At 41.1% G+C, this 24861-nt stretch overlaps 1 protein-coding gene, 1 non-coding gene and 1 pseudogene across 2 annotated transcripts in view; 2 read left to right on the top strand and 1 right to left on the bottom strand.

Annotated features, from left to right (window-relative positions):
- gig (TSC complex subunit tuberin) overlaps positions 1-24861 on the top strand; it is a 686003-nt gene that overhangs the window by 534810 nt on the left and 126332 nt on the right. The window lies entirely within an intron of this gene.
- LOC145392587 (5S ribosomal RNA) lies at positions 10599-10717 on the bottom strand. Its single transcript, XR_013896018.1, has one exon. It is a non-coding gene; the product is annotated as a 5S ribosomal RNA (ribosomal RNA).
- On the top strand, positions 18826-18944 carry LOC145392625 (5S ribosomal RNA; annotated as a pseudogene).

Raw genomic sequence — 24861 nt, forward strand, 5'->3', positions numbered from 1 at the left:
GAGAACACTTTAAGGAAGTGTTGAACGTGGAGGATGGAAGTAATGCGAGTATAAGTGGCTGGGGAATGGCTGGGAGAAGGAGGGAGGTGAGAAGACAGGAAGAAATCAGTAGGATAGAAGTTGTGGAAGCAATGAAGAAAGTTAAATTGGGGAAAGCCCCAGGAATTGATGGAGTGTGTGGTGAAATGCTGAAGCATGGGGGAGAGATAGTAGTAGAATGGATGTGGAAGATGTGCAGATTGGCCTGGGAGGAAGGTAGAGTCCTGGAGGACTGGAAGTCAGGTATAATTATTCCCTTGTACAAAGGAAAGGGGGGGAAAAGAAGTGTGTGGTAATCATAGGGGCATTTGTCTTCTGAGTATAATAGGAAAAGTGTATGGTAGGATACTTATAGACAGAGTTTGAGAAAGAACAGAGAAATTAGTTGGAGAAGAACAGGGAGGCTTTAGGAAGGGAAGAGGTTGTGTAGATCAGATATTCATTCTTAGATCTTTAGTGGAAAAGTTTCTAGAGAAGGGAAAGAAGTTGTATGCGGCTTTCATGGATTTGGAGAAAGCATATGACAGGGTGGATAGACAAGGATTGTGGAAAGTGTTAAGAATATATGGAGTAGATGGGAAGTTGTTGAATGCTGTGAAGAGTATGTACGATGGTGCGAAGGCTGCAGTGCGTATGGATGGTGAACTAAGTGAATTTTTGTCTTTGAAAGTTGGTTTGAAAGAGGGATGTGTCATGTCTCCATGGTTGTTCAATCTGTACATGGATGGGGTAATAAAAGAGGTACAAGGTAGGGTAGTGGATGTTGGAGTGGTCCTGGTGAGAGAGGATAGTGTTTGGAAACTCCCTGTACTGTTGTTTGCAGATGATACTGTGTTGTTGAGTGAAGACGAATGGGGAGCTGCAAGGCTTGGTGGATGAGTTTGAGAGAGTGTGTAAGAAACGGAATCTAAAGGTGAATGTAGGGAAGAGTAAAGTGATGGTCTTTGAGAGAGGTGAAGTTAGTGAATGTACAGCGAGGTTGGATGGTGAGGAATTGGAAAATGTGAGTACGTTTAAGTACTTGGGTAGTGTGATGAGTAAGGATGGAGGTTTGGAGGGTGAAGTACTTGAAAGGGTACAGCAGGGAAGAAAGGTTGCTGGTTCTTTGAAAGCAGTGATAAGAAACAGGGAAGTGAGCATGGAAGTGAAAAAGTTACTACATGACAGTATTGTGATACCAACTCTAACGTACGGAAGTGAAGCTTGGACATTGTTGGAAGGACACAAGTCAAGAGTGAGAGCAGTGGAAATGAGTTATTTAAGAGGAGCCTGTGGAGTCACGTGGAGAGACAGGCGGACGAATGAGGATATAATGGAGCGTTGTGGTGTGGATGTGGATGTGATAGGAAGCGTTATGAGGAACACACTGAGGTGGTTTGGCCATGTGGAGAGGATGGAGGGTGAAAGACTGACGAAGAGAGTGTATGTGAGTGAGTTGAAGGGGGAAGAGGGAGGGGGAGGCCGAGGATGAGATGTAGGGATGGGGTGGAGAGGTAAATGAGAGAGGGGGGGGTGAGTTGGGAGCAGGGCATTGAAATGGCGGGGGACAGGGCGACTTGGAGGCGATTTGTTTGTGACCACCCCAAACGGGATTGAGGCATCTGGCAATAGATAGATAGATGTTTTCTTATTAATATCACTGTACAGTACATCAGTTCACGTTTGATTCATTTATCATCGTAAAATTAAGAGGTAGAGTCGAGAGAAAGAGTGGGAAAAAGTGCTTAGCGTGGGGTAATGTCAACTAATTTGCCCATAATTCATATATTTATTTGTTTCAATTTTGCAAATTTTGATTTTGCGAGGGTTTTTGTCGACCATATTCTCGCAAAATTGGAGGAAGGACTGTGTATATATATATACATATATACACACACACACAGTAATCCCCGTACTTTCCGGACACCCCGCTTACTGAACATTGTGAACCTGGACCTTAGGAACCCAAAAACAGCCAAAAAAAAAAAAAAATACCCCCAAAATCCTAATTTTTTCCCACCCGTAATTTGAAATTGCCGCGCGGCGCCGAACAGCTGGTTTACACCATGGCCCCTTCACCCCTTCCTTCCTCCCCCGTCCCCTTTCAGAGTTGCCATTTGGTATTTTTCATTACCAAATGTGGGCCAATTTGGTAATGAAAAATTCGTTTGGTAATGAAACAGAATAATGCATTACCGGACGGATTTTTCACATGTATGAGGATACATAGGATGGAGATTGTGGATTGTTTGCTCTCTCTGAATAATCTCCTAGCCTACATAGCGTGAAAATAATCAACATGCTGTTAATTATAAGGAGAGGGATTACATGTATTTCCACTTGTATATATAATTAGTGAAGAATAAATGCTAGCTTTACGAGTTTGGTAATGAAAAGTTAAATTTAGTAATGAAAATTGAGGAGTTTGGTAATGTGGCCGTTGCAATCTGGCAACTCTTGTTTCCCCGTCATCAACAGTTACTGCCAAACTTCGATGGTGAGTAGATGCTTGTTGCAATGGAAGCCACATGTGCTCGTTTTTTTGTGAATAAACAGTGAATAAACTGCAATACCTTGCCACTAGACTATACAGGAATTTACATTGTTGTGCAGTGTTAAGAAATTACAGTAGAACTTAGAGTGCAAAGGATCAACTGTGGAGTACAAATTGGTGGTTGAAACTGGCAGTTGAAACTGGTGTGATGCAGTTAGGAACAATGTGCAGTGTTAAACAATTATAACTCACAGTGCAAAGAATTAAGTGTAGCACAACACTGGATTACTGTATGTGCTTCAAGAGCATTTTCACCACTGCTAAAGCCCTAGAGATGGCGGCCACAGACGTGCTGTAAGTACCCTGGCTGAGGTACAGTCACTTCTAATTCCTCATTCTTTGGTTCCTTTTCATTTACTTCATGCTTTATGTCAATTATTGGTGTGAATAGTGTCTTAAATAGGTTTAAATAGATGCTATGCATGTCCGGTAGGGAGTTATTTAGGTGGCTTTCAAAGTTAGGCTGTGTTAGGGTCCTTAAGTACCAGTCCAGGAGCCAGGTGCCCACTTTCCAGATGGGACCAGTTTCTGGACATGCCTTTGGCTCTATTATGTCGGATTAAGTATCCTACCATATACTTTTCCTATTACACTAAGACGACAAGTGCTCCTGTGATTCCCACACACTTCTTTTTCCCCTTTTCCTTTTTACAAGGGAATTCATCGCCAGTATTTGCAGCAGAAGCAGGTGAAGATTCTTGACTTCTTTAAGCCTATGCCAAGGCATCGGCCTATCTCTCCTCCTGATTCCAGCAGCGATTCTGCTTCAACAGCTCTTCAGATAGCCAGCACTTCAAGTAGTGTTGACACAGACACCGAATAGTGTCTGTGTGTTTGTTTATGAAAACTGTAATTTGACTAAATGAAAAAAAAAATGTGTGCGTGTGACTTAGTGTTAAGTGATCATGATTAAAGTTGTATTATTATTACTGCAAGTATTGCATTGCAGTCTGTTATAATGATTACATTTAATTCTTAATGTTCAGTGAAATAAATACAGTACAATCCCAGTTAACTGGGCGGCTTGGGGAATTTACCTTCCCGGTTACAGATTTTTCCCGTAGTTCTGATATTCAAATCTATACAAAGGCGATAATTATCACAGCAGTAAATACAATTCAGGTACTCACCACTCACATCAGGGGCCACACTAAGAGATTCCACCTGAAATATTGCCTCGTAAACACACACCATGATCATAATGCACGTGCATGCAATGCCTTGCAGTACTGAAAAATGCACAAGTCCATTCTATTAACTACAGAACAATTTCTTGTATGTACTGTACTCATAAATGTGGAAAACTAAAGAAATAAAATCCTGAATATTTATTGGTAAATTATCACGACACCTGTGCCCCCACATCAGCTTTGTTTACGGTCCCGGCCCCGACAGACCACCACCATTTCACCACTATCTGTTTTGCACCATTCTGTTAACTACTGAAGTATTCGTTGTATGTACTGTACTCATAAAAGTGGAAAAATAAAGAAATAAAATCTTGAGCATTTATTGGTGAACTGATGTTAAGACTGCACTGTCAAATTATCACACCTGTGCCCCCACACAAGCTTTGTTTACGATCCCGGCCCCGACTTACCTCCACCATTCCACCCTTCACCTGCTAATCAGCTGTTTTGCACAAAATAAAATACATGATGTACTGTACATATGAAGTCCAAGCATTTTTTTTTCTTCCAACAAAGTAATCCTTCATTCCTATTAACATTTTTTTTTTTCATCTCTGCCAGCACACATGCTTTCTAAGATTAATTTATGTGGTGCAAGTTAGAGTCGGTCCGTTAGGAAGAAAAACACTGGCGTTTGCTGATTTGCTCTCTCCCGAGATGTCTGGTTTACAAATTCCATGCTTGTCTTTGAAACGATTTAACCATCCAATACTGAAATCACATTCGACTTCTGTATTCATTTTACTGTGAAAGTCTCTTGCTTTTTCTTGTATAAGAGGACCAGAAATAGGTGCTCCCCTAGATCTTTCTAAGCAAAACCACTCGAACGATGATATGCCTTTTTTCAATGGACTTACTTGTCTCGCTTTTCATGAAAAATTCATTGAGCTTGGATGCTTGGGCCTTGATATCATAAATCGTTGGATTTCCTACATTATATTCGGTCATCAGTGTTTTATAATGTTTGCCTTTTTCAAGTCTGTTGCATATGTTCAGCTTCTGTTTCAAGGTAAGCACGACACGCTTACGTTTAGTTTGCTCTTTAGGCATATTGAAGTGTTGAAATTACCTTTCATCAGAGCAACACAACAGCATGAGAGGTTGTTTACTGTCTGGTGGTAAAAAGCAGACTGGTGATTTGTGGAAATTGTGGACGGTGTGGAGGATGACTGAATTCAAGTAGGGGAAAGAGGGAAGAGGAGGGCTGGCTAAGAGGATTTACTAGGGATTTACATTAGCCAGAAATGCCTTCATCTCACTTAGTCCGACTTCACCCAGCCTCGTGTGACACGATAAAACGGCGGTTTGGCGGTCCATTCAAAATGACACACAGTTATAACTTACGTTTTTACCAGCCCTTGAATTTTCATGTTTTTCTGAGTATTCCGTTTGTCTGGATACCGGATAGCAGGGATTGTACTGTACTGGGCACTGTTTAGAATGTTACGTTAAATTGTGAACTCCACCACCTCCATCTCCAACACAAGCTGCTGACGGGTCTGTATTACGTGTACCGAAGGGTAAATTAGGTGCACTGATTTTTTTTTTTTTTTTTTTTTCTTTATTCATTTATACCCTGTATTTGCTCCTTTACTTTAGTGTTGAAAAGACAAGTAATAAGTATATATTGTCTTTGCAATTTGGGAGGTAAAAATCCATCTCCAACACAAGGTGCCGACAGGTCTGTACTACCTCTATGAATGATTTTCTACAAATTAAAGGTATATTAAATGCTCTGAATTGTTTTTTTGTCATAACTTATTTATATATGCTCCTTTAATTTAGTGTTGAAAGGACAAGTAATTGGTATTGTCTTAGCAATTTTCTGGGGTGAAAATTCGGTAAGACAAAAAATTCGGTAATTCGAACCAGGGTAGAGCCCCGTATAGTTTGACTTGTGAAGGGTTTACTGTATATATATATATATATATATATATATATATACCGTATATACACTTAAACCTCGATTTAAGGGACCTCCATTTAAGGGATTTCGGATTTAAGGGACTCCATATTCTACCTGACAGACGGACAGGACCATTCAAAAAGTCCGCTGCTTGAAACAGTAATATGTTTCTTTATACAGTACCTGTAAAATAATATTCTCTATCTATCTATTGCCAGATGCCTCAATCCCGTGTGGGGTGGCCACAAACAAATTGCCTCCACGTCGCCCTGTCCCCCACCATTTCACTGCCCCTCTCCCAAGTCACACCCCCCTCTCTCATATACCTCTCCACCCCATCCCTCCATCTTATTCTCGGCCTCCCCCTACCTCTTCCCCCCTCCACCTCACTCACATACACTCTCTTCATCAGTCTTTCACCCTCCATCCTCTCCACATGGCCAAACCACCTCAGTGTATTCCTCATAATGCTTCCTATCACATCCACATCCACACCACAACGCTCCTTTATATCCTCATTTGTCAGCCTGTCTCTCCATGTGACTCCACAGCCTCCCCTTAAATAACTCATTTCCACTGCTTTCACTCTTGACTTGTGTCCTTCCAAGAATGTCCAAGCTTCACTTCCATACGTTAGAGTTGGTATCACAATACTGTCATGTAGTAACTTTTTCACTTCCATGCTCACTTCCCTGTTTCTTATCACTGCTTTCAAAGAACCAGCAACCTTTCTTCCCTGCTGTACCCTTTCAAGCACTTCACCCTCCAAACCTCCATCCTTACTCATCACACTACCAAAGTACTTAAACATACTCACATTTTCCAATTCCTCACGATCCAACCTCGCTGTACATTCACTGACTTCACCTCTCTCAAAGACCATCACTTTACTCTTCCCTACATTCACCTATAGATTCCGTTTCTTACACACTCTCCCAAACTCATCCATCAAGCCTTGCAGCTCTCCTTTGTCTTCACTCAACAACACATTATCATCCGCAAACAACAGTACAGGGAGTTTCCAAACACTACCCTCTCTCACCATGGCCATTCCAGCATCCACTACCCTACCTTGTACCTCTTTTATTACCCCATCCATGTACAGATTGAACAACCATGGAGACATGACACAGCCCTGTTCCAACCCAGCCTTCAAAGAGAAACATTCACTCAGTTCACCATCCACACGCACTGCAGCCTTAGCACCATCATACTCTTCACAGCATTCAGCAACTTCCCATCTACTCCATATATTCTTAACACTTTCCACAATCCTCGTCTATCCACCCTGTCATATGCTTTCTCCAAATCCATGAAAGCCGCATACAACTTCTTTCCCGTCTCTAGAAACTTTTCCACTAAAGATCTAAGAATGAATATCTGATCTACACAACCTCTTCCCTTCCTAAAGCCTCTCTGTTCTTCTCCAACTAATTCCTCTGTTCTTTCTCTAACTCTGTCAATAAGTATTCTATCATACACTTTTCCTATTATACTAAAAAGACAAATGCCCCTATGATTACCACACACTTCTTTTTCCCCTTTTCCTTTGTACAAGGGAATAATTATACCTGACTTCCAATCCTCCAGGACTCTACCTTCCTCCCAGGCCAATCTGCACATTTTCCACATCCATTCTACTAGCATCTCTCCCCCATGCTTCAGCATTTTACCACACTCCATGAATTCTTGGGACTTTCCCCAATTTAACTTTCTTCATTGCTTCCCCAACTTCTATCCTACTGATTTCCTCCTGTCTTCTAATCTCCTTCCTTCTCCCAGCCATTCCCCAGCCACTTATACTCGCATTACTTCCATCCTCTGTGTTCAACAATTCCTTAAAGTATTCTCTCCATCTGCTCACTTTTTCTCCCTTCTCCACTAGTAATCTACCATTTTTATCTTTCACTCCCCTGCTAACTTCACCTGTACCCTGTCTTACTCTTTTCACCTCTTTCCAGGACATTTTCTTACAGTCCCTCCACTTTACACTCAAGTTCCTTCCAAATTCCTCATCCGCTCTCTTCTTACACTCTCTTACTAATCTTTCCACCCCTCTCTTTCTTCCTGCATATATCTCTCTCTTCCGCCTCTCAACTTCTTCCAGTCCCCTATTTCTCATCCATTCATTGTATGCTTCCTTCTTTTGTGCCACAGCTTGTCTCACCTCTTCATTCCACCACGCTGTTCCTTGCACCCCCCTCTGTCTTCTCTTCATCCCACTCACCACATCACATGCTGCACATATTTCTTCAGTGAATATCCTGCACACACCTTCCACGTCCCCCATCTGCTCCAATTCATATTTGCCCAATCGTTCCTCCACTTCTCTCTTATATTCTGTCTTTTTCTCATGCTCTTGTAACCTTTCCACTCTCCTTAGAAATACTCCTTTTTCCCGTCCTTCCCTTCTTCTATTTCTCCATCTTAAATGGATCTTGATTCTGGCCACCATCAAGTAGTGATCAGAAAGTCCACTCCCCCAACCTCCATAAGCTCTTGCATCCATTATACATTTTCGCATCCTTTCATCCACACACACATAATCAATCATTGCCTTCCTTTCATTCAGTTCATCACCCACCCTTCTCATCACTCAAAATGTATACCTGTGGATCATTTTGTGCCTGAAGAGAGTATTGGCTATCACCAACCCTCTCCCAGCATAATTGTCCACTAACGCACTGCCATTCTTATCTATCTCAGCAGGCACACCCCACTCACCAACTATTCCATGCACCTTCACATTCCCTACTTTACCATTCATATCACCGATCAAAAACACTCTCTCATTCCTTCCAAACTTTTCCATGCACATTTCCACATTTGTCCAGAACTCTTCTCTCACTCTGCTTGCACAACCTTGCGTTGGCGCATACACACACACAATCGCCCACATTTGTAGTCCAACTTTCAATCTTATCCACACAATCCTTGACCCAACTGATCCATACTCTCTTATGCTCTTCTTCCATCTTTTACTCACAACTATACTTACTCCTTCTTTTGCCCTCTCATTCTCACCTACTCCTGCACATATGCCCCATCCATACTCCCATTCTCTCACATTCTCACCTCTCCATTTAGTTTCAGTTATTCCGCATACATCAACTTTCGCACCCTCCAGCACCTGGACAATCTCTCTCTCTTTCACCTCATCATTCGCTCCACTTCACAATTATATAAATAAGTAAGATAAGTGAAGCAATCATTGCATTTCATAATAAGATTGTCTTTATATGTGGTAAAACAATGGACATTTTCAAGTAAGAGACAAGTTGATTCCCCATTTTGTCCCTTAAATAGAGGTTTGAGTGTATTTTGTTTTCGTTTTCGTTTTTAAAGGCTCCAACATGCTTGCATGTGTCGGCCTTGGTCACCTAATGGCGGCTTTCCACGCTGCACAATCCATTGCAGCCTCCCTGTTCAGTCCCTTAACCCTAAGGTCACACTTAATGACTTCGTCCCATGTCTTTCTCGGTCTGCCCCTCATAACCCCACCCCCAATATTAACACTTCTCACCTTCCTCACCCAATTATCATCCCCCATCCTCTCCACATGTCCAAACCACCTCAATCTACCTCTCCTCATCACAACACCAATACACTCCAGTCCCATCCTACCTCTCAACTCTTCCATTGTAAACCCAGCCCCTCCAGGCCTTGGACGCAGGGACGCACTGCACATCCACCTAATCATTGTCATTTCTGTACGTCTGAGCCGGCGAATGTCTTCCTCCTTCACTGCCCAGGTCTCACTGCCATACAGCATTACACTCCTAACACATGCTGAATACAAAGACCCCTTAGCACGTAGGGAGAGCCCTCTCAATGTCAGGAGAGGCAAGAGCTCCCTGAACTTCTTCCAACCACTTCTCACCCTAGCCACAGAGCTAGCTCCAGCCCCACCTCCAGCACACAACATGTCTCCCAAATAACAAAACTCTTCCACACACTCAAGAGATTCACCAGCAAGTTCAATCCTTTCATGTCTGACAATCTCCACCTGCTCACCCCAGCACGCCGTACACATAAAATCAGCATTATCTCGCAGTCTACCTCTGATACCACTACATCTCTTATGCACCCATTTATCACACGCACCGCACAAGATGGAATTACTTCCCACGGCCTTGTGGCAAACTGCACATGGCCACTCTCCCTCGTCTTTGACCGTACCGCCACCAACCCTAGATATCATCACTTTTGTTTTATCTGCATTTACCCTTAAACCCTTTCGCCCCATACCATCTCTCCACTTCCTAAACCTTTCCTCCGCCTCCCTTTCATTCTCTGCAATCAACACCAAATCATCAGCATACAACAACTCCCACGGGAGTCCGTTTCTAAAGTCACGTGAAAGGGCTTCAAGTACCATGATAAACAACATGGGACTCAAGATTGACCCCTGATGCACACCAACATTCACGGAAAACTCATCACTCAAATCTCCTTTCACTCTCACCTGGGTGTGAGCACCCATATACATGGCCATAACCACCCTAACCAGCCACTCCTCCAAGCCAAGCTTTCTCATTGCCCACTTCACCACCTCTCTAGGGACTCTGTCAAAGGCCTTTTCCAAATCAACAAAAACAAAATAAAGATCCCTTCTCCTACCAATATATTTTTCCTGAAGCTGTGGAACAATGAATATGGCATTAGTGGTCCCCCTACCTGGCATGAACCCGAACGGCATCTCATCAATATTCACTCTTTCTCTAATCATACCTTCCAAAACTCTCTCCATTACCTTCATTATCTGATCTAAAAGCTTTATACCTCTATAATTATATATATATATATTCATTCATTCATTGCCAGACGCCATGTATCCCAAACGGGGTGGCCAAGGGCTTAGAGTTAATTGTTTTACAGGGAGGGGCACTAATCCTCCACCAACCCCACTTGACACGTAGAGAGAACGTTATGCCAACAGCATCCGGTGTTCCCAGGCGGTCACCCATCCAAGTACTAACCAGACCCAACGTTGCTTAACTTCGCTGATCGGACAGGAAGCGGTGTACTGAACGTGGTATGGCCGTTGGCATATATATATACTGTATATATATATATATATATTTTCCGTGTGGAAAATATAAAAATCAGATTGATCACATCGCTATCAGTAGGAGGCATAGAAGTTCTCTGCTAGATGTTCATGTTAAACGTGGAGCGGATATTGGTAGTGACCATCAACTCAGCATTGCAAAAATAAGGTTTAAACTTAAAAATCAGAAGAAGGAAAAATCTGGTGTTGGTAGATACGATATTGTTAAGCTTAGAAGGGAAGGAGAAGAAAAGAAGGAATTCAGATTAGAATGCAGAAATAGGTTTTTGGTGTTGGAAACGTTGGAAGAGGGGAAGAGAAGAGTAGATGAGATGTGGGAGGATGTGAACAAAATTTTGCATGAGACTGCTGAATGTACGATTGGAAGGAGACATAGATTCAGGAGAAAGAAATGGATATCAGAGGAAACGTGGGATATGATAAAAAAGAGAGGTGAGGCTAAATTGAGGAATGAGATGCAATGCGTTGATGAACGAGAGATTGAATTAGCAAGAGCTGCGTACTGAAGTTTGAATTCAGAAGTAAGAATGTTAGCTAGGAGAGATAAAAGAAGATGTGTGGATGAAAAGGTTGCAGAGACTGAAATCTTAATAAACAAAAATGATGGACAGAGTCAAAGAATAGCATATGAATCGATTAGAGAACTGAGTGGTAGTGCAGGTAAACGCAAGGAAATACCAGTTAGAGACAGGGAAGGAAATTTATTGACCAAAGATGGAGATATTAAAAATAGATGGAAAGAGCATTTTGAGACAGTTCTTAATAGACCAATACCACCAGAAGAGGATATACCGTCTGCTCAGGAAGATTTAAATATAGAAACAGGAGAGTTGAGGCTTGCAGAAGTGGAGAAAGCAGTAAAACAGTTAAAGAATAATAAGGCACCAGGGGAGGATGGTTTATTTCCGGAAATGTTTATGGTGGAGGGGGATAGATTAATAATGATCTTGACCAAGCTATTCAATAAGATATGGGTGACGGGGTTACTACCATCAGTTTGGAAGAATGGTGTAATTGTTAAAGTTCCGAAGAAGGGAGACCTGAGTGAATGTGGTAATTGGAGGGGAATCTCTTTGTCACCGATAGCATTGAAAGTTTTCAGTAGAGTGTTGTTAAATAGGTTGGAGCCGGTGGTTAAGGGTATTCTGAGGGATGAACAGGCTGGTTTTAGAAAGGGACGTGGTTGCAATGATCAGATCTTTATAGTTAGGCATTTGATGCAGCAAGTTAATGAAATGAGAGTACCGTTAAGTCTTTGTTTTGTTGATTTTGAAAAGGCTTTTGATAGTGTTTCGAGAGAGACTATGGGGAAGATCATGAGACATTATGGAATACCAGAGGAGTTTGTGAGGGTCATTATGAACATGCATGAGGACACATTTTGTAAAGTGATGGTTGATGGTTGTCTGAGTGATTTGTTTGAAGTCAAGTCCGGAGTAATTCAAGGTGGTGTTCTATCGCCTTTACTATTTATATTGGTCATTGATTACATTATGAAACGCGTTAGAAACCGGTGCAGGTATACTTTGGGGAGAGAACAGGAAACTTTTGGATTTAGATTATGCAGATGATATAGTTTTGATTTGTGATGGGCCAGAAGAGATGCAGAGAGTGTTGGACTGTTTGGTGAGTGAAGGTCGCAAGGTGGGTTTGGTTATTAATTGTGGAAAAACTGAAATAATCAATATGAATATGCAAGTTGATAGGTTTAAATATTTAGGTACTTACTTAGCCAAGGATGGTTCTTTGAACTTTGAATTCAAGGAAAGGTTAAAGAAGGCTAATCAGGCAATGGGAATGCTTAAAAATATTTGGAATAATAACAATTTTTCTGTGCATACAAAAATCAAACTTTATAAGGTAATGGTTAGGAGTATCTTAATTTATGGACACGAGTCTTGGTACAGCATGGTGACTATGGAAAATAAATTCTTGGTGTTTGAAAGAAAAGCACTTAGAAGAATATTAGGAGTTAAGTGGTGGGAAAGGATACCAAATAGTAGAATTAGAGAAATAACGGGAGTGCAGCCGGTCGATGAATATGTTAGGTTCTCACGATGGAAGTGGCTAGGACGTGTATAGGAGACAGGGAATAGTACGAGGTACACCAGGGTGGGTGGCACTTGGTAGGAGAGGTAGAGGAAGGCCAAAAGAGACGTGGGTGAGGACAATGAGACGGGAAGCTGGAGATGAGTGTTGGGGAGATCGTGAGGAGTTAGCACAAGATAGGATGTGGTGGTGTGAGTTCATCAAGACCCTATGCATCCCCGAGGGTGCCACAGGAATTGATTGATTGATTGATTGATATATATATATATATATATATATATATATATATATATATATATATATATATATATATATATATATATATATATATATATATATATATATATATATATATATACTGTATATATATATATATATATATATATATATATATATATATATATATATATATATATATATATATATATATACAGTATATATATATATATATATATATATATATATATATATATATATATATATATATATATATATATATATATATATATATATATATATATATATATATATATATATATATATATATATATATATATATATATATATATATACATTATATATATATATATATATATATATATATATATATATATATATATATATATATATATATATATATATATATATATATATATATATATATATATATACAGTATATATATATATATATATAGTAAGTAATCCCTGTAATAATTGGACTCCCAATTCCTGGACACCCCAGTTTCCGGACATTTTGGGCCTTGGCCTTCAGAACCCAAAAATTGCCAAAAAACGAGAGAGAGAGAGAGAAAAATGGATTTTTTCCCCCACCCGTAATTTGAAATTAGCACACGGCGCCGAACAGCTGTGTTTACACACGGCCCCTTCACCCCTTCCTTCCTCCCCCCTCCCCAGTTACTGCCTAACTACCATTGTGAGTAGATGCTCATCGCAATGTTTGCTGCACGTGCTCGTTTTTGTGAATAAACAGTGAATAGCCTGCAATATCTCACCACTAGACCTCAGAGGAATTTACAGTGTTGTGCATTGTTAAGAAATTATAATTTCGAGGGCAAAGGATTAAGTGTGGAGCACAAACTGGCGGTTGAAACTGGCATGGGACAATTAAGAACAGAATGTGCAGTGTTTAATAATTATTACTCACAGTGCAAAGAATTAAGTGCAGCACATCACTGGATTACTGAACGTGCTTCAAGAGCATTTGCACCACTGACAGAGCCTTAGAGGAGGCAGCCACAGACGTGCTGTAAGTACCCTGTACACTGCTAAATATTTTCCATACTCACTTCTAATTCCTCATTCTGTGGTTCCTTTTCATGTATTTCATGCTTTATGTCCATTATTGGTGTGAATAGGATTTTAAATAGGTGCTATGCATGTCTGGCAGGGAGTTATATAGGTGGCTTTCAAAGTTAGGCTGGGTTAGGGTCCATAAGTACCAGTCCAGGAGGCAGGGGCCCAATATCCAGACAAAACCAATTTCCGGACATGCCTTTGGCTGTATTACATTGGATATTAAAGGGATTACTGTGCATATATATATATATATATATATATCATCATCATCATCATCATCATCATCATCGTTTGGACCTCCTTTCCCACCCTAGGGCAGGGTGAAGAGTAGCAGTGTCCAAACAGCCAAAATTTGTCCAGTCCATTGGGCCATGCTTCCATTCACTCGCCATTCAGGCCTCCGGAATCCTGGCTCTATCGGATAAGTCAAAAACATTCACCAAGCTTTGTAGCTTCACATAAATGTATCCAATAGAGTCAGTCCGGATGCTGCAACATTAAAAGGGGTGCCAAATCCTTGAACATGCCATTCTCCTGACAACATTAATTCAGCCAACTCGATCCCTCGTTAGTTCCCTACCCTCACTGATTTCCAAACCTCTGTTCCTCACACACTCATCCACCATATCTCTCCACCTTCTCCTTGGTCTACCTCGTCTCCTCCCTTCTTCAAATTAGATATACCCTTTTCACCACTCTACTGTTATCCATTCTCTCCACATGACCATACCATCTCAGTACACTCCCTTCGATTCTGGTGTCCACCAACTTCCTCACTCCGCTCTTTCATGAAGCACATTATTTCGTATCCTATCCACCCTCTGTACTCCACATACATTCCTCAGCAGTGCCATCTCCACTGCTCTTACTCTTGACTTTTCATTTTCATGCCACACTGTAGTCTCACATCCATATGTTAAAGTTGGCACTAACACTGTTTCATGTAAGCTTCTTGCAGCTGCAGCACTCAAGTCTCTGTTTCTTATCAAGGCCTTCATTGCACCAGCTACTTTTCTTCCTTGTGTCATTCTGCATTCAACATCTTTTTCACATTTTCCTCTCTTTTCAATCACTGTACCCAGGTATTTGAACTCTCTCACCAATTCCAGTCTCTCCATTCACTGTAACATTGCACTGGGAGTCACTTTCTCCCTCAGTAACCATCACTTTACTATTTTCTACATTTACTCTCAAGGCAGGACGCTCACAGATGTCAGCAAAACTCTGCACTAGCCTACCAAGTTCTTGTCCGGTATTTGCAAGCAGTACTGCATCATCCGCATACAACAAATTAGAGATATTCCATCCATCACCATTCATTACCAACGCCATCCCCCTCTCCATTACTCATGTTTTTACTTCTCTCATCACCCCATCCATATATATATTGACATCACTCAACATTGTTGCACACCCACACCGATCATGAACCATTCACTTAGATTTCATTAACCCTTACACATGCATCACTCCCATTATGAAAACTGTTGACGGCACCTAGCAGCCTACTATCTACACCGTACATGCGCAAAACTTTCCACAGTCCTTCTCTGTCCACTTTGTCGTATGCTTTTTCCAGATCCACAAATGCCATAAACACCTTATGGTCCTTCTCACAAGCCTTCTGTGCTATCTGTCTCACTGCAAACATTTGATCCACACATCCTCTGCCACTCCTAAAGCCACCCAGTTCATCACTCACTAGGACTTCTGATATGTCTCCTACTTTCTCAATAATAATTTTTCCATATGCCTTCTCTGCCACACTCGATTGACTTAAGCCACAATAATTCTTGCACTCACTTTGCTCACCATTGTTTTTGTACAGGAGTACAATCACAGCTTTTTTTCTACTCTGCTGGCACAGTTTCACTCATCCATGCCTTCATACATATCTCCAACAAGCACTTCATTCCACTCTCTCCACTACATTTAACCATCTCTGGATACACCTTCGCAACTCCAGCTGCTTTTCCATTTTTCAGGCACTTCACAGCACTCTTCACTTGTGCTAGTGTCACGTTTCCTGGCACTGCATTCCTTCTCTGCACATCCCCAAAACCAATCATGTTATAGCTGCTCTGCTCTTTCTCTTCCTATTTATCAGGCATTCAGAATATTCTTTCCATCTGGTCCTTACTTAAACCCCTTGGCTTAATAATCTACCACATACATCCTCCACGGCATCACATTTGTTTCTGCTTTCACTTCTACATTTCTGCACCTCTTTCCAGTAGGCACTTGTCCTGAAGATGATATAATGGGTTGTTATGGAGTACCAGGAGAAAATGATAATGGGAAGCAACTAAGGATATGTGTCAGGAGAAGAAGTTGTACACATGTAACTCATATTTCAAACACAAAGATGCACATAAATATACATAGTATAGGGGGAATGGGGATCGTGTTGAAAGAAGTCTGATTGAGTACATGCTCGTAGAGAGGTCAATGACGGGAATGGTTGCTGATACAAGGGCTGTGAGAGGAAAATGTGAAGGTCTGTCAGATCATATTATGATTGTGGTATGCAAGATCAAGCTGAGAGGAGTGAGGTGGATCAGGAGAGAGAGGAGCAGTCAGGGAGAAAGACAGAAAGTTGAGAAGCTGAGGATCAAAGAAATGGCAGATGATTAGAAGACCAAAGTGGAGAAGGATTTAAAATCAGTAAATTGGAATGAAATGGATCTGGACAGCCTGTGGAATGCATATAGGGATTGCTTAGTTAGGAATGCTAAAGCGGTGTGTGGTGTGGCAAGAGTAACAACAAAGAAGAAAGGTACGACTTGGTGGGGTGATGAGGTTAAGAGAGCAGTGGAGGAAAATAGGAAGAAGTGGCTACAGTGGTTACAGGACAGGGTTCAGTTGAAATAAGAACTGAATATATTGAGAGCAAGAAGCACTTAAAGAGACTAGTGAAGAGGAAAAGGAAGGAGGTAAATGATGTTCTAGGAAGAAATATATGTATAAAGTACATCCCCCTAGTATGTGAAATCCTAGTACACGAAATCCCTAGTGCACGAGGACCTGTTTTTAATATTTTCCTAACCAGAGTACACGAGTCACACCCACACGACTTGAGGCGGCAGGAAAAAACTGCCCCAAACCGGTGTTTTCTGGTGTGAACCCCGAGAGCGACACCTGCCTCTCCACTACACGCCACGCTCCAGTGCAAGGATTAGTCGAATCCTGTGTGCCCTGAATAGGTTCAAGGAGGAATTCGAGAGCATGGAACTGTGCCAGCTTCGAATGGAAGAGGTTCCTAGTTCACTGGACAGAACCTTCTGGTACTACACAAAGAAGCACCATCAAGAAATTTACAGAAGGAAACAAACCCTCATCACCTGTTACATTCAGTGGCCACCACAAATCCAGGAACCCAAGGAAGCAGTGCCTTCTTCTGCAGAGCCAATTCCTGGATGTGGTGATGTCAGTAGTGTCATCAGTAGACTTTGAAGGATTTATGGAGGAAATGAGTGAGGTGGCTCATGAAAGTGTTGATGAGGAGGTTGGTGAGGCGGGTGGTGCGGCTGACGGTGCATTGAATGGTGCAGGGGGTGCACACTAAGTGCTTCATCCTGCCTCGGAACCCCTTCTTACGTCCATCAAGCCTGTTGTCTTTTTTTATTAAGATGATCAGCCAAATTCTAGTTATTTCAGTTATATCTTAAGTACTGTCCTGTGTATGTCTTAGACATTTTCCCTCAAACAGGTCATAAAGGTCACTGATAGAGGGGGGTGCCACCCATGTTAATTTTCCCATTAGTGTATGTATTTCTAGTATGCGAAATCCTAGTGCGCGAGCACATCTGCCGCCCATATAGGCACTTACTAGGGGGATGTACTGTGTACAGTATAAACACAATGAGTCTTCGAAATTCAAAAACTCAAAGTACGAATTTTCAATGGTACGAAAGCGATGGATATAGGACAGATTCCACAGTATGAAAATATATGTCTCGATGATACGAAAATCGATACTCGATACGAAAGGAAATGCAGAGATAGCCCGATTATCCAGACTATATGATGTGAAGAAGTACCTGAATAGTCTGAAATCACGATTAATCTGGCGGAAACAAAACACAAGTACTGTTAGATTGATTTATTTACCGGTAAATGCACAATGAAAGACACAATTACCTTCCCAGCTCAAAAAATCTAAATTTGTCTCGCAACAGTTGCTAGACACTGTCTCTGAGTCACATACACAGCAAGATACTTTATCCAGCAAAAGTCGCGCGACAATGTCCCTAGACTGTTGCGCGACTGTCTCAGGAAAATCTAAGTCTGTCACTGGACAGTCATGCGACTGTCTCAGGAAAATCTAAATTTGTTGCTGGACAGTCACGCGACTGTCTCAGGAAAATCTAAATCTGTCGCGCGACAGTCTAGAGACAAGATTTCGGCTGTATCTTGTCTCCCACTAGATATGGGAGACAAGATACAAGTTGCTCAGTATGGAGGGATTTGGGAACGGAGGACGGAGTTTTTTTCCCCTTTTTTTTTTAAAGTTCGCATTTAAAAATGCACGCCTCCTGCTTTGAGGCATCAGTTATGCACAACAGTTGTACATACATTGAATAATTATGTGTATATGGTTCAATCCTAAATAATTACAGAGTATATTTATATACTCTAATTTTGCATAAAAGTTGTACATCATCATTGAAAGATTATACTGTATGTATACAGGTCTGTCCTAATAATAATTATGGTATATTTACACGTCCATGCCATGTTGAGTACACCGCTTCCCGTCCGATCAGCGAAGTTAAGCAACGTTGGGTCTGGTTAGTACTTGGATGGGTGACCGCCTGGGAACACCAGATGCTGTTGGCATAACGTTCTCCCTACGTGTCAAGTGGGGTTGGTGGAGGATTAGTGCCCCTCCCTGTAAAACAATTAACTCTAAGCCCTTGGCCACCCCGTTTGGGATACATGCGTCTGGCAATGAATGAATGAAAAAAATACACGTTTTACATACATTGTTGAAAAATTATGGGTACGTATATGGTTCAGTCATGACAGTTATTAGCTTTAGTGATTCCACTGTTGGTTTTGGCAATTATTCACACACACACACACACACACACACACACACACACACAGACACATACACATACGTAGGTGCAGGCACTCACCATCCACTGACTCGATGTTGTGCTGCTCTTGGGTGTCTGCCCTTTCCTCTCCTCCATTCTTCTTTCCTTCCATCCTTTTCTGTCTCTCATTCCTTCATTCTTTCCTCTTCCTTCTGCCTGTGGGTGACTCTACACTGAGTGACAAGACAAATGATTTCCTGTACACCAGGAAACCATTTTCTATCCTGGATGGTAACCATATAACCAAATTTTGGCACCTGGTGGTTTAGTGAGTAATTACGGTGCTCCAATCGGATTGAGCCGGTGAGGGTTTATATCCAAGGGATGGTTGAGGTTTACTGCTGACGTAATGCCACTCAGGGATCAGTGAGACTGGTCACTCTCATCTTAAATATCAGGACCAACTTGCCTAGCCCCGAGCTCCTATGCTCCTCATGGGGCAGTGTAGGATTGGGCGATGAATGAATGAAATTAAATGTATATACCTGTATATACCGATATATATGGTACATATATATATATATATATATATATATATATATATATATATATATATATATGTAATATATAGATAGATAGATAGATATATAAATGTATATATATATATATATATATATATATATATATTCGTCCATAAATGTATATCATCACATGTACATTTTGTCTGTGACTGGAATATCACTTCTTGAGTTTAGTATGACAAATGTTGGTTGTAAACTGATATTTCAAAATTCACGAGGTGGATGGTTCAATCACTGACGCGCTACAAAGTCGCTGGACTGTCTCTCGATTGTCTAGCAACAGTCCAGCAAGAAAGTAGCAGAAATATCTAGCGACCGTCTTGCAACAGTCTCTAGACAATCCAGAGACAAAGTTGCCGTGTCTCCAGTGTGTCTCTGGACTGTCGCCCATCTGTATCTGGGTTGTCTCGCAACAGTCGAGATACATAGTCGCTCGACTGTCTCTAGACATTGTATCTCGGTGTGTACAAGGCTTTACCAATTCAATTCATAATCTTCCAGCTTGTTTCTGTAATTTTCTGACAACTTTCAGTTTGGCAAATTACTTTTTCATGCTGAAAAATTTCCACCCTGTTATTATCGTCACTTTCTCCTACGATCGTGTCCTGCACAGTGGAAGAAACTCAGCGTGCTCAAAGGTGGATATCGTTTCCCAGTTTCACAGCTGAAGGTTAGGTTAAGTTAAATTATTAGGTACAGATAAGCTCGGTTAGGCCAGGTTTAGTTAAACACTTAGGAAAGAACAGTCCTCTCTGCCATTATGTTTACAAAATAAACAAGAGTTAGCACACCAGAACAGCTAAAAACGACGGGGAAACTGATTTAATAAGAAACATTTACTGTATTTACCAACCCAGAAATAATCTGAATAATATAACAGAGTATCAGGAAGAACTAATTTGGTAAGGTGCTTTTACTGCTTAAAGTAAAACGTATGCTTAGCCCCCTCAGTGACTTTGGGTTCAGAAGTTTACGTGCTCCCGTGGTCGGCCTTGGGACCATTTTTTCAAAGTTCTAAAATGAATTTCTTTTTCACATAAATGTGAAAAGACTCATCTGGCACACCCGGCTTTTTTTTTTTTTTTCCTAAAGCCATCTTTTGATTTGCTATGACTCGTGTAAGAATTAATAAAATTAGGATGCATGTTACATTAGCATGTAAACATTGGCGAAAACATCTGGGATAAAGTGAACTGTGAACGCCTGAGTGCTTGGGATGGTAGAGTAGAGTCGTGTAAATCACCAGTGACCTTCATTCCCTTCCCATAATTGCTCGCAGTTTTTTATAGTTCACCCTAACTCAGCATCACTGACACTTGTACAGTAAGGTGTTGTTCAAGGCTAGCAGCTATGAAAGCTATAATGGAATACATTATTGTTTGTATCAGTCCTCTCTCTTTCACACATACACATAAGAATGAACAAATGAATGAGCAGTAAATGTACACTAATTTTATGGAGCAGAAATAACTGTGCTCAGTCGGTCCGAAATTTATTGGGGAGAGCGATACCGAATGAAGAATGTGGAACTGAATTCTAACCTACGAGAACATGTGGGACGAAAGAGTAATTTTTTTTTCTGATTAGCAAGCATTTTTGTTCCATGTCGTCTCTTAAAATTGTAAAACCCATAATCTTTCGTGTAAGCATACAGCCTGAAGACCTTACCAATGCGGTTCATATTCCTCTAGTTTGTCGTCTATATTTTCCTGACTGTTTTCAGGGTGGTAAATTATGTTCTCTTGCTGAAAGAAATTTACTCAAAATTAGGGCGCATGTAACATAAGCATGCTTGGGATGGTTGAGTAGGGTCGTGTAAACACACCAGTGACCTTCGTTCCCTTCCCAGAATTGTTCGCAGTTTTTTATAGGACGCTCTAACTAAGCATCACTGATACCGAATCAGTAAAGTGTTGTTCAAGGCCAGCAGCTATGAAGGGGTTAAAGGAATACTGTATGAAAAATTCAAAATGGGTGCAGTGTACAGCGCCGCACTCGCTTGCCAAGAGAAAATGAACTAACCCCTCTCTGGTAAATAAATTTTCATGTGCTTCTTAGTAGAGTCCACGTTCCTCCTCTCCTCGCTGGTTCACTGTACGTGAGGATATTTTCGAAGCTCTTCACCTTTTCTTATTGTTTCACCATGCCTCCCAAGCGTGCTGCATTGTCTCCAGCATTGGGGGAGCCTGCTGCAAAGAAGCAGGAAAGGAAATTGGAAATTATAAGACCCCATGAGGAGGGACACGATGTCTCGGGGATTGGGCGTGCTTTAGGCCTTGCAGCTTCCACCATTGTGACTGTGACGAAGAAAATGGAGATGTACAAGAAAGAATATGGCCACCTCCTACTCTACAATTGTATACAGGTACTGCATACTTCAAAGGTGGGGGGTTCGAGGGGGTCCTGGGATGCATCCCCCCATTTATATGTACTGTATATTTCAGTGGGGAAAATCATTCCGATATACGAAATTTCGAATTACGAAAAGTTTTTTTGGTCCCTTTCACTTTCATTTATCGAATACTCACTGTACAGTGTGTATATCTAATATACTCTAGCAGTAGCTGTGTGTCTGTGTGTGTGTGTGTGTGTGTGTGTGTGTATTTTGGGCAGCCAAAACTACACATTCAAATTGCACCAAAATTGGCACAGAAATCGCAAAAAATTCGCTGATGTGAAACTATTTGGTCCCATCACGATTGGAAAACTTTTACTATATTTAATGAGCGATCACATTTTGACCAAAAAACACCACTTCTGGCGCCCTGCATAGGATCTCCATAGAAGTTTTTGCCCAGGTAGAACTGAAATAAACTGGGTTCCATTATTGAAGCTGCAGATAACACGATCATTTGGTTAGCTGCAAAAAATCCAAGTGACAGCATTACACTAGAACAGAACATAAATGCGAGAGCCCTCCACAGGAGCAAGTGCAGGGGGCCCGAAGGGCCCAAGAGCGCTTGTGTATATATACAGTATATATATATATATATATATATATATATATATATATATATATATATATATATATATATACAGTAAGGTCCCGGGTTACGTCAGAGTTCTGTTCCTGAGACATGACGTAAGCCGATTTTGAACGTAACTCGAGTTTTATACAGTACGTCGTATGATTATGCTTACCGCAATGCATCTTACAGATTTTTCAACCATACATTGCATACTATACATGTAATAATCTTATAACAGGTATGTATAAGAAACATAGTCTTTTGAACTGATGATATTTATTGAATAAAATCTAAGTTGTACTAGCTAAGAGTCTTCGTCACAGTACCGCACTCGCTGCGGTAACAGCACTTCTCATCGTCATGGCAGCAGAGTTACGCCACCACTGCCTCACCCACAACTGAGTCTGGCTGCCGCTCCCTCACTCTCCCGTCCTTACACACGTGCACACTGCCAACACACATTTTATTCCTATATTCAAGCACTTTTCATACTTCATCATACAATAAAGTTTACTGTAAATTACTGCCGTAAAATATGAAATAACATCATTACCAGCACGTTAATGTAAGCATTTCTAACATCAAGTTTGATGGCTTTTTTTTTTTTTCTCACTCGGACAGCAAAATTATTTCAGTGATAAAATGACCGATTACTGTATGGTACTGTAATAAAAGATGCATACTATGTGTCACTACATACCTTCTGACATCAACTTGACTCGTTACTGGGGTTGCGATGTGGAAGGCACTGCATCAGGGGAGTCAGGGACCGGAGCAGGGGAGTCCAGGGCTGAAGCAGGAGTCCGGGGCTGAAGCAGGGGAGTCAGGGGCTGAAGATAGGGAGTCAGGGGTTGACGATGAGGATGAGGTAGCAACTGGTGGTGAAGTTGTGGCTCGGTGTTCAGTTCGCTTGAAAAACTGGAGAATTGAAGACTGCTTGGCGGCATATTTCTTTTCGTCATAGATTTGACGATAACAGGACACTGCATCCTCAATTCCCCTGTACACTTTGGCAAACCTCTCTGCATTTGGGTCCTGATCTTCAAATGCAGCCATTGCTTTTTCTAGGAAGTCGAAAGCATTTGCCATTTCCTTAATCTTAAACTGTCTTAGCGGTTCTGCCTCATCACTATTTTCATCATTTTCCATTTGCTTTCCTAGGTATAGCAAGTCTTCATTACTCAGCTCTTGATCATGTGAATCAACAAGTTCATGTACATCACTCTCGTCTATGTCCAGATTTAAATCGTTTCCAATTTTCACACAGTTGCGCTTGACTTCGTTTATACTGTCTTCATCAAATCCTTTAAAGTCATTTACGAGGTTAGGGCACACTTTTTCCACACTCCGTGCATATTTGTCTCAGTCACTTCAGCCCAACATTCTCCAATATTTTTAACTGCCTTATAGATGTTGAAATCTTTCCAGAATTCTTTGAGTGTTACTTTACCATTTTCTGTTGCTCGTATTGCCTGTCTGAATGTTTTTCTCAGGTAGTAAGCCTTGAAAGCTCTTATTACACCTTGGTCCATGGGTTGTAGGATTGATGTTGTGTTTGGTGGCATAAACACAACTTTTACATTAGGGTGCAACTCTGTCAGGCTCGAAGGATGACCAGGAGCATTATCAATAATAAGAAGAGCTTTGAATGGCAGATTCTTCATAGCACAATACCGTTCAACCTCTGGCACGAAACACTTTGAAAACCAGTCAATGAAAATTGCACTAGTCACCCAAGCCTTTAAATTACTTTTCCAATGAACTGGTAGGCTAGCTTTAAGGATCCCCTTAAGAGCTCTTGGATTTTCGGAGTGGTACACGAGTAGCGGTTTGAGCTTGAAATCGCCTGCACAGTTTCCCCCCAAAAGTAGCGTTAGGCGCTCTTTGGATGTTTTGTGACCTGGCATGGTTTTTTCTTCTTTAGCAATATAGGTTCTGTTAGGCATTCGTTTCCAGTTTAGTCCCGTTTCATCAACATTAAATATAAGTTCTGGAATGTAGCCTTCCTTCTCAATCAACTCCTCCAACTCTTTAACGAATGTTTTTGCTGCATCGTCATCTGCACTGGCTGCTTCTCCGAAAATTCTTTTGCTGGTTAGGTTTGCTCGAGCCCTGAAACGAGTAAACCAACCTTTTGATGCCACAAATGTCTCGTTGGTCTCAC

The sequence above is a fragment of the Coenobita brevimanus genome, chromosome 22 (genome assembly GCF_032717465.1).
Source record: "Coenobita brevimanus isolate Jiangsu-jjx chromosome 22, ASM3271746v2, whole genome shotgun sequence".
NCBI lineage: Eukaryota > Metazoa > Arthropoda > Malacostraca > Decapoda > Coenobitidae > Coenobita > Coenobita brevimanus.